This window comes from Sciurus carolinensis, chromosome 3, assembly GCF_902686445.1.
Source record: "Sciurus carolinensis chromosome 3, mSciCar1.2, whole genome shotgun sequence".
Lineage (NCBI taxonomy): Eukaryota > Metazoa > Chordata > Mammalia > Rodentia > Sciuridae > Sciurus > Sciurus carolinensis.
Genome location: NC_062215.1, coordinates 63,178,708 through 63,190,306, shown reverse-complemented (window position 1 = coordinate 63,190,306; position 11,599 = coordinate 63,178,708). Strand labels below are relative to the sequence as shown.

General features: G+C 38.5%; 1 non-coding gene across 1 annotated transcript; it reads left to right on the top strand.

Annotated features, from left to right (window-relative positions):
* The first annotated feature begins 6,923 nt into the window (after window positions 1-6,923).
* On the top strand, window positions 6,924-6,997 carry Trnaa-ugc (transfer RNA alanine (anticodon UGC)). Its single transcript has one exon. It is a non-coding gene; the product is annotated as a tRNA-Ala (tRNA).
* The last annotated feature ends 4,602 nt before the right edge of the window (window positions 6,998-11,599 follow it).

Below are 11,599 nucleotides of genomic sequence, written 5' to 3'. Positions count from 1 at the left end.
CGCTGGAAGGCGGTGGGAAGGAATCGAGGGGCCCAAAATTAGGCACGGGGCTTAGGAGGGGCTGGCACGTCTGGAGAAATCTAGCCGAAGACTTTTCCTTAAGCATCCTTTGCTGACCAATCACTGCATTTTCAATGACAACTTGTTGCTTGGATTCTAGTTAGTACCAAGTTCTTATACTTGAAGGGAAGTTGGAACCAATCCTTTTCCCACCCACTCAGAAGCTACTATCACGGGTTCTACAAATATACATCTGCTCATTTCAAGAAACTACACATTCTGGGCTTCACGGAGTCCATGAGTGGCTCCCACTTAACCCAGTATGTACTAAAGAGAATGACGAGTTTAGTCTTACACATCAATACTGTTTTGCCAGGCGCTCTACAAAACCTGTAAATGATGTCCCCACCCCAGGCTTTCAAGATACCTCAGCAGCTTTCCAAGGTTTGGGGGACCCTCAGGCGATCAAACAAGTACACATATATTTGCCTTTACACTGAAACTCTGCTATTCAAAACAAAGAGAATTTTCTGTTGAACCATAATCTTGGTCGTAGATTGAAAATCATCATTAGTTCTAAGGAGTTCTGATATCTGCACAAATCTACATTCCGGCACCAGTCATTTGAGAAATCACAATCTTTATGTCCCTAGAGGGACAGAGCTGAAGTTTGGCAATATAACATAGCAACTGTCTCCAGGGGGCCCCATTAACTATCCTGTTCTGAGATTCTTCCAGTATCTGAAGAAAAGAAACACGCTAAAAATCATGCTGAAAGAAACCATTACTTCTTTTACAAAATGATGTTTAAGCTTCCTGTCCAATTAAAATCATAAAATTTTATTCAAAATCTAACATATACCAGGCACTGGACAAGTGACTGATGATATGAACATGAATAAAAAACTTAATCTTGCCCTTAAATAATTCAATAATGTATGAAAAAGATGCAAAACAACTTTTAGAGAATCTCTACTAGAATACCAATTATACTGTAGGAGAAATGGTGAACTGTTAATTAGAGTTAGGGTGCCTGAATGAAAAGGGGTGTAGATCAGTGATAAACTGCATTCCTAGAATGGATGAAGTCCTGGGTTCCATCCCTAGGAACACACACACACAGACACGAGGTCACAAGTGAGCATAATCTTGAAGAGTGGATAGAATTTTACAAGGCAAAGACTGGAGAAGGGAATACAAGACACCTACAAAGGTACAGAGACATTAAAGCACATGGTAAAATCATGATCAAGTCACTGTGCATCACAGTCTGATGTGGTTAAGAGCAAGGAACATGTTGAGATCAGAGGCAAGGTGTAGGACTGGAAAAGTAGGTTTGGGTCAGAATATGGAGGGTTTTATATGCCACACCTGAGCATCTGGACTTTATCATATGTTTAATTAGAAGCCAATATAGATTTTTTAAACAAAGAAGCAATATGCTCAGATCTGTGTAAAAAATCTGCTGGCAATGGAGAGGGCGATTTAAAGGGGAGGAATTCTAGAAATGGGGAAACTTGTTAGAAAGCTATTCCAGTATTACATTTGGAAGATAACAAAAGCCTTAGACTGTGGAAAGGGAAGAGGCATAAAGGATCTTGAAGTTTTCAGTTGAATGAGACTAAGGAAGGTGGTGTCATTACCAAGAGAGGTAATACAGAAAAATAGGCATATTTGAGAGTATGTAAATTGCAGATCTAAATTCAGTTTGAACCATGGAAAATGTGGAGTGCCTCCGGGAAACCCAGAAAGAGAAGTCCAGTAGTCACATGAAAAAATGTCTAGAGATTAGATAAGTCACATTGGTTAGAGATGGAACCATGAAAGTCAACAAGGTTGCAGAGGGAAAGAGGACAGAGCAAGAAAGAGATAAGGACCAAGGATAGTACTCTGGGCTGCAGCAAGCAGTTAGTTGCACAGGGTGTTCAGGGCACAAGAACACCAGTCTGAGTGTGGTGAGCAGGGGCAGAAATCCCGTCCAAGCTTGGCTGTGCTTGCTGTGCTCAATCAGGGCTTGATGTAAATTTTGCTATCCCCCATGGGGGAGGGGCTAGCATGAGCTCTGGAAACAGTAAAATTTAAACATAGATAAAGAAAAAGAACAAGCAGTCACAAGTCTGGAGTAGAGTAGGGGGTTTTATCCTGGAATCTCAGAGAAACAAAGAGAAGATAGTGAATGAAACTACAAGTTGTCGAAAAGGCAAAATTGGATATGACAGCTGCATCAGAGACAACTCTAGAGAGGGCCATGACAATAGAAGGGTAGGTGGACAGAAGCCACTTTGCAGTAAGTTGAGAGGGAAATAAATATTAGGGAACCTCTTTTGGGAGAAAGGAAAAATTTATATCTATTGATGTAAGGAAGGAATCAGTCCAGATGAGAAATTAAATGTATGTCAGAGAGGGTACAATTACTAACAATTTCAGGAAAAGAGGAGGAGATGGAATCATGGGGGAAGGTGGAGGGGACCAGTTTTACAACTGCTGCCACCCTTTTCATGCCAGTGATTATACTTCCCCACCCCATACCCAGAGATGGATATCATCATCTCTTTGCCAGATCTCCTGCTCTGCTCTTGTTACCAGGGTGGCACCCTTCCTACCAGCTTTCCACCTGGCAACTCACACCCACACACTCAGCCCCCATGTGGGCATGAAGAGGAGGTACAGAATAGAACTGGTTTTCCAGGAAGACATTTCCCCAAGGATAGAATTCTTAGGCCCTATCCCTCTAACTCCAGTTGGAAGAGATGTTGTAGGACCTAGTGACACCTCACTGGATGAAGCAACTAGGAACAGAATTCTAGCATCAAATCTGTGTATCATTAGAAAAGAAAATCTTTTAAAATCCTACAAAGCAGCACCATCTGTCATTGCACATAGGTCTTCTGCCTATTGTTTCTGTAGGGTTCCGCCTAGTTGAAATAAACAGCACTGGTCTCAAGGCCAAATTTCCATCCTGAGGTCCTTCCTGTGCTGTCTACTCATCTTTGATATGTGTAGGTCAACTACTTCTACTTTGGTGGAAAAGATCAGTTTCTTAAGTTGAATAGAAGTTTGAGCTAGAATTCAATACATTTTGCAATTCTATGAAACTCATTCACTTTAAGTGTTGTCTCAACTTTGAGAGATGCTTTGGTCAGAAAGTCTCCTGATACTTCACCAGACCAAAAACTTGTGGACCAAATTCAGCCCCTAGATGTTTTGTTTGACCTGCATGGTGATTTAAATTTTTTGAGCCAATATTTAGTATTGAGAAGTTTTGTATATAAGTCTGGGTCACTGGTCTCTCTGAAAAATATTGTCTTTTCCCCATGATAGTCATTTCCCCATTGAAAGTGGAAAAAAAAATCAAAGGAGGTCCACATGATTTTTTTTTATATCTAGCTTACTTCATTCACTTACATTTATTGTCTGTGGATATTTGAGTTTTTAACCCCTGATGTAGAGTGATGTAGGTGGTATTTGGGAGAATTACTTCTCCCCTTCCACCCTCATCTGCTCCCTCACCCTCATCCCTGGAGTGAGCGGAGACAGCCAGAACTGACCTGGTAAGTCTTTGAAATGCAGGATCCTGGACCCAAAGAATTTATATCCTTTCACTACAATTTTCCTCCAGAATGTGCCATATCTGTCTGAATACAGGTGAACTGGCAGCTTTAGAACTTCTACCTTCCCTGCTGTTCCTAAACTCCAGAGTTAATCCAACCCTTACCTCGCTTCTCCCTCAGTCAAAGAGCTTCCTTCAGATTCAGATTTTAAATATTTTAACATATTTGACATTAGTTATAAATTATGTCTGGGGTTTTACTGTTTTGTTTTGTTGAAACATTATCCACTGATCTTGAATGATGTTGTTATCCTGGCAATTATTTCTACCTCTGGATATGACATTTCTGTCAGTCACTGTTTTTTCTAGATGCAGGCAATTCACAGAGCACTCTAGGCAGAGGAAACAGGATAGATACAGGCAGAGGCATGGATGGACTTGGGTGTGAATCGGGAACAATGAGAAAGTTTGATTGAGATTTTTGAGTACAGTCATCTCTTGGTAACTGCAAGGTATTGGTTCCAGGACCCCGTGAGGATGCTTGATTCCCGTATATAAAATGGCATAGAACCATGTATGGTGGCTGTAATTCTGACTGCTTGGGAGACGTAGGCAGGAGGATCACATGTCTGAGGTCAGCCTGGGCAATTTAGCAAGACCCTATCTCTTGGATTACTTAGGATATCTAACAAAGTAAATGCCATGTAAATAGTTATACTGCACTGTTTAGGGAATAATGACAAGGGGAAAAGTTGGTACATGTTCAGTGCAGATGCATTTTTAAAAATATTTTCACTCAGCAGTTGGTTCAATTTGCAGATGTGGTGTCTGTGGGTATGGAACCCATGTATACAGAGATCCAACTGTATTTGAAATGTGTGAATTTAAAATAGTTCATTATAAACCACTCATAAAACCTTACTATAGCTACATAATTTGAAGCAATGTGAAACCCTCACAATATTTAACATTTGTCAGGAATTGTATACTTTATAAATTGATAATGGTGAACTAGGAACTATTTATGCTATTGCCACATGGAGGAGCCATTTTAACTAGAAAAATAGTATTTTCCCATCAATAAATTTATACTTATTATTATGAGAAAAATAGCCTTGAATCGTGGAAGGGTTTTTTGGTTTTGTTTTGTTTGGTACTAGGTTGAACCCAGGGGCACTCTACCACTGAGCTACATGCCCAGCCCTTTTTTTATTTTTTATTTTGACATAGGGTCTAGCTAAGTGCCCAAGTAGCCTTGAACTTGCCATCCTCCTGCCTTAGCCTCTCTAGTTGCTATGATTACAAGCATATGCCACTGTGCCTACCTGAATTGTGGAAGTTTAAAATTTTATGTGAAGGTTTGAAGACTGTCTCCTTTTCATAAATGCCAAATGCTTTAGAACCTGGTGTGACATGAGCATAGAGTAAATGGTGGGGGAGAGGAGGTGTACAAGAGGTGAAGAAAGAGGCTGAAAGGATGATATAGTCAGATCTGGAAGCACTTTGAAGGTTATATATCCTTTATTCTTAGGGATATTACCATATCCACAAAATCTCCCAAAGAGAAAAATGAGAGAGAACCATCTTCAAATGATACTGTCGCTGAACCAGGTCTGTTTTGCCCAGCATGCAGTATGCCAATCACTGAAACAGCAACTTTTGCAAAGAAAGTTTATTCAAGAGGTGGCCACATATGGAGACAGGGAAGCAACTCTCAAATCCTCCTCCCCCAGGGTAGCGATTGGGGCTACTCCAGGCTGAGGTGTAGGGAAAGGTGATTAGAAGCTAGGAAGCAATTGGTGGTCTGCGAATGTGCAGTCAAACTTTATCAGTTGTTACCATCATAACCCACATGTCAGAGATGTGATCTACACCTCTAAAATGGACGATTTTTAGAGCTGACTAAAAACAAGTAACTAAGAGCAAGTGAAGTAGATTAACTCTACATGATTTAAGTTTTCACTATTGCCCATAAAGGCAATAGGTTGGCATTATATTTCTCTGAAATTTCTCTCTCTCCCTGCCCTCCCCCCATTCATTTATTCAACTGCTTATTGAACACCTACTGTTTGGCAGTAACTGTCCTAGATATTTGAAATACAAAAATTTATAAGACTTTATTTAGGCTCTGACTTCAAGGAATTTTAATTTAGTGGGGGGAAATGGACAAAATTAGTCATTGTTTTTTGATCAATACAAAAAAATTTTCATCAAAAATTGCTGTGGTGCTGGGGATATAGCTCAGTGGTAGAGCACTTACTTAGCATGTGTGAGGCACTGGGTTCAATCCTTAGCACCACATAAAAATAAATAAATAAAATAAAAATATTGTGTCTATTTACAACTAAAAAAATTAAAAATGAAAAAAGAATTGCCGTGTCAGGCACTGTATTAGACACAGAAATACACAGAAAAATCAAACAGATAAGATCCCCATCCTCCTGGTTCTTATATTCTAGTGGGTGAGACAGACAATAAACAAATACATGCAGATAATTTCAAATAGTGGTATAAAGAAATTAAAACAGGATGATGTGATAGTGACTGATCAGGGTTAAAAGTGGCATGAATGGCTTCTCTGAGGCCAGGTGCAGTGCACAGCTTGTAATCACAGTGACTTGGAAGACTGAGACAAGGATTGCAAGTACAAGGACAGCCTGGGAAACTTAGTGAGATCCTGACTCAAAATAAAATATAAACTGTATAATATAATAAATACATAAACCAGTAACATGGTCTGTTTTTTGTGTGTGTGTGGCGGGGGGGACTGCAGAATGAACCCAGGTGTGCTCTACCACTGAGTTCCATCCCCAGCTCTTTTCATTTTTTTTATTTTGAGAAAGGGTCTTGCTAAGTTGCTGAGGCTGACCTTGAACTTGGGATCCTCCTGCCTCAGCTTTTTAAGTAGCTGGGATTACAGGCTTGTGCCACCATGCCTGGATAAAAAGGTCATTTGTTATCAAGCATTATGTACTGTTTATAATTGTATGTACTGTTTATAATTTATACTCTCATAGGCCCTCAGAGCAGTAGGTTTGTTTAGGCCAGCATCACCACAAACACATGGTGTAAGGTGTCGTGTTATGACATCAGGACACAAGTCACTAGACCATAGGCCAGTCTCAGCATCTTAGTTGAGACCCTTAGCAACTTGGCAAAGACCTGACTCAAAATAAAAAATAAAAAGAATCAGGGATGTAGCTCAGTGATAAAGCACCCCTGGGTTCAATCCCCAGTGCCAAAATAACAATAATAATGTAATAATAATAATAATAATAATAAATAAAATTTAGGCTAGGGGTATAGCTCAGGGTATTATGCCTAGCATGTGCAAGGTTCTGGGTTCAACCCCTAGTATCAAAATAAATAGGACTGGGGATATAGCTCAGTTGGTAGAGTGTTTGCCTTGCAAGCACGAGGCCCTGGGTTCAATCCCCAGTACTGCAAATAAATAAATAAATAAATAAGGATTTAAAAATAAAGTTTTTCGGTTGGAGGAGTCATATTCCAGGTACTCAATATCCACGTATGGTTACTACATTGAACAATATAGATGTAGAACACTTTCATCATCACAGTAAGTTCTATTGGACAGTGCTTCCCTAGAAAAATTCTTGCCTACGTATACTAGAAGCCATTGTCAAGACTATTTTAGCATTGCTGGTGATTGTATAGAACTTAAACAAAAGTTAGTATTTCATCAATAAGCATTTACATGAATTGTGATACAGTCATACAATGGAATACTACAAAGAAATGAAAATCTCTGGGCTGGGGTTGTAGCTCAGTGGGAGAGCGCTTGTCTGGCATGTGTGATGCATTGGGTTTGATTCTCAGCACCACATATAAATAAGTAAAATAAAGATCCACTGACAACTAAAAAATATTTTAAAAAAGAAATGGAAATCTACATGGATAAGTATAGAAACAAAGTTCAGTGCAAAAAGAAAATTGCAAAGCAAATAGTATGACACCATTTTTCAGAATTCAAAAACAAGCAAAGTTGAATCATGTGTTGCTTAGAGATATGTACATGAAAGGCCAAATAATTTTTAAAAATAAGTAAAATAAGGGATCTCCAGGACTGAAACAAAACAAAAACAAAAAACAACAAACAAACAAGAAAGTCAGGTATGGTGACACATGCCTATAATTCCAGGGACTCTGGAGGCTGAGGCAGAAGAATTTCAAGTTCAAGGTCAGTTTCAGCAACTTAGTGAGAACTTCAGCAACTTAGCAAGACCCATCTCAAAATAAAAAATGGAAAGGGCTGAGGATGTGGCTCATTGGTACTGTGCCCCTGGGTTTGATCCCTAGTACCAGGGGGAGAAAAATAAAAAACAAAAAGAATGTTAAACACAAAAGTCAACATAGTTAGTATTTACCTTTGGAGAGTAGACCTTATGAATTTCAAAGGTATTTGAAGTTCTTGGTGTTGGTGCATGGGTGTTCATTCTATTCATTATGCCCATATATTATCTATATTTTTGTGTACATTTAATATTTCTTCTTAAAAAGATCAGTATGACTGCAGTGTCAATGATGGACTAAAGAGAAAGGAATGTAAGAAGTTGTCTTACAAGACAATAATCTGTCCAGGCAAGAGTGAATGGTGATGTGGATCAAGAAGGCAGCAGTAAAGGAAAAAAACTGGATAAACATGGAATCTATTTTGAAGGTGGATCACCCCAACCCTAACTGTTGTGCTGTGGTAGAGGTTTGTACGGCATGATGTAGAACATAGAGAAGGATTTTCTAAGTCAGACTGGGAGCCCTAGGGAACACTCCTGGAAAACGACAGATCATCCAAGTTTTGCACAATTAAGAGTTTATCAAATGATGTAGTTGGGGAAATGGAATTCTCTTTAGAGGTAATGGCTTAAGAAAGAATCTTATGGCAGCAAGTCTCTGGAAACTGCAAACTTGAGCATAGCACGGACTAAAGAGAGGACAGAGGTAAACTTGGAGGGCCAATCATGTCCACCAAGGAGTTGAAACATTATCCTGAAAGACACAGGAAAACTGCCTCCATTTTTATTTCCTTCTGCCAGGGAGAAAGGAGGCTCTTTGTGAAATATAACACAATGAGACACGGACTCTCAACGCTGTGGGGATCTGGTTATGAGGACGTTCTGATAGGGCTTCTCTGAAAAAGCTTCTCTTTGTACCCTGATGAAACAATCACCTACATTCATCAAGACCTAAATTTTGTTGAAGTACAAAAAAGTTGGAATGAAGAAAAAAGAAAAAGAAGGGTAGCCAAGTGGGGTGGCTCACACCTGTAATCCCAGTTACTTGGGATGTTGAGGCAGGAGGATCACAAGTTCGTGGCCAGTCTGGAAAACCTGTCTCAAAAAAATAAAAGGCTTAGGGGTAAAGACTTCTTCTCCCCTGAGTCCAATCCCCAGTATTTCCAAATATAAATAAATAAATAGGAAAATGACAGACACTTAAAAGGAGAAATTGGACCTGAGAGAAAATAATAATTATATGCCATTGGAGAACACAGGTCCTGCTTTCTTTTTAGGAATGCTGTTAGACTGGCTTTACTTAGCTGTAAAACCAGAACTTTCTTTAATTCTTCTTTTGTTTGGGAACTACATTTTTTACTATCTGAATCAATACTTAAGTATAATAATTATGTTATTCTTTTTCCTTTTCTTGAGACAAAGTGTAAAAATTTTTCAAAAATAAAGTTAGTATACAAGAGTTGGTGACTCCAGTCCATCTTTTCTAGTGCATACCTTTCGTTCTACTTTGTTATTCAATTTCTGTTGATTCTCACCTTATTTTCCTTTCACTTAACTTTCTTTCTTCCTTATTCCAAGAATGATTCATTAGACAGAAGTAAAACAGAACACATTTACAGGCCAAATGAAAACTGAAAAAGAGATAACATACATCTCATCTTGAAAATGGGTGAAAATGTCTCTCTTGTTTTAAGACTGAAAAAAAAAATCTGTTTCCTAAAAGCCCTCATTTAGAAAATCTGATTGCATGTAGGGGTATAGCTCAGAAGGAGAATGCTCACCTAGCATAGGAGGCCCTGGGTTTGATCCCTAGCACCCTGAAAGGAACAAAGGGGGCTTTGGGGGTGGAGAGGAAATCCTGGTTTCTTACAGTAAATGAGAAAGCAGCACGAAGTTAGGAAAAGAGGTCAAAGTTTGAAGTCCACTAGACCTGGCTTTAAATCCTAACTCTACTATTTATAGGTGTGTACAGTCATTTAATCTCTGAGTCTCAGTTTCTTCTTCTAAAAAGTGAGGTGGATAATAATACTAGCTATAATAGCTCAAGTATATTGAGTGCTTATTATAAAAGATATAAACCCAGGTAATCTGATTCCAGAGACTAAGCACTTAAGTTCTGCAAGCCTGAGGATCAAAAGATATGTGACTGAAAGCACCTCAAAACTCAAATACTTTAGACATTCTGGTTTCAGTAACGAGCCTACAGATTTATGAATTGCTGATTGCTTTTGTATGTTATTTTCCAGTTTGTCACAAAGCAACCAGTTGTGGATAGTTTAGGTTTCTTGTGACTTTTACTCCAGTCTTTCACAAATGGAACATTCTCATGATATTTTTCTTAGGTATATATGTTTCTAGCTGTTAAGTTTTCACATTGGCCCATTTTAATTTGTAAAATACAGGTAGAAAATAATGACGGTCACTCAACAAGGACTCAATGATAGAAGCATCAATTAGATGATTAATAGCATTATGGAATAAAAAAGTTTTATCCCTAGAGTGATCAAAATGAATTGGTAGCAAAAATTAACTGTTAATAAATCATTATTTTCTTTTGTATTTTTTTATTTGAAAAAATTTTTTTGTAGTTTTGAATGGACAGAATGCCTTTATTTTATTTGTTTATTTTTATGTTGTGCTAGGGATCAAACCCAGTGCCTCACGTGTGCTAGGCAAGTGCTCTACCATGGAGCTACAGCCCCAGCCCCCATCATTAAGCATTTTCTTAAAAGCAAATATGACCCACATCTCAAATTGGAGCAAAGTCCTTTAGACTGGTGATTTCCAAGTGAGCTGAGTTTGCTATTAAACACTTTTATGAAGTACTATAAAATCATTTCAGGAATTCAAGGCTACGATTCTTAAGCAGCAACAAAGTTTATATCATCTTCGGTGGAATTGTTTAATCATGCCCTTGAACTGCCTGTAAAATCTACAAAGAACAGCTGAAGTAAAAAATTATCTGTTTTGGACTGAGAATTTGTTTCAAAAGGTACATACAGTTTGTACAGTGACACACAAGGAAGTAGTAAGGCCACTTAAGAACGATTTCATTATTCTAAATGTGTGTGTGTGTATGCACGTGTGTGTGTGTGTATTTTGTTGTTGTTGTTATTGCAACAGCACTGGGGACTGAACCCAGGGCTCTCTATCACTGAGCTACTTCCCAATTTTTCTAATTTTTATTTTGAGACAGTCTCTCTAAGTTGCTGAGGCTGACCTTGAACTTGTGATCTTCCTGCCTTAATCTCCTGAGTTGTTAGGATTATAAGCATATACCACTGGACCTGGCTTGTAAGTTTATTTTTTAATGTCAATCATATAATATGAGGGCTCACAGAATCTTACAGATTATCTTCTGCTCTGATACCACAGTTTCGAATCTATGAAAGATTATATGAATTCCTAGAACTGAGCAGTTCATTTACTTGCTAAGCCAGGATGAGAAACAATTTTTTCAAAGTAACTGTATATACATGAGGCAGATTCATGTATGTCTGGTGTCTACAACTTTTCCAGGAACAGTGTGAAATACACAGTGGAGTAGTATGACAAACTACAGGAATCTAGCTACTCACTTCAGCACTGATTGTGTTCAAAGATAAACGTAGAGCTGTGGCTTACTCAAGCACTAGGTTCCAAAGTCAAGCAAAAATTGATTGCAGTTAAAATTTCTTTGGAAATGTCAAGGGAAGGTGTGTTCATCAGCTTTCCCATCCCTGTGACCAAATACCTGAGATAATCAACCTAATAAGGGAAAAGGTTTATTTCAGTTTCAGACTTTTTCAGTCCAGGATGG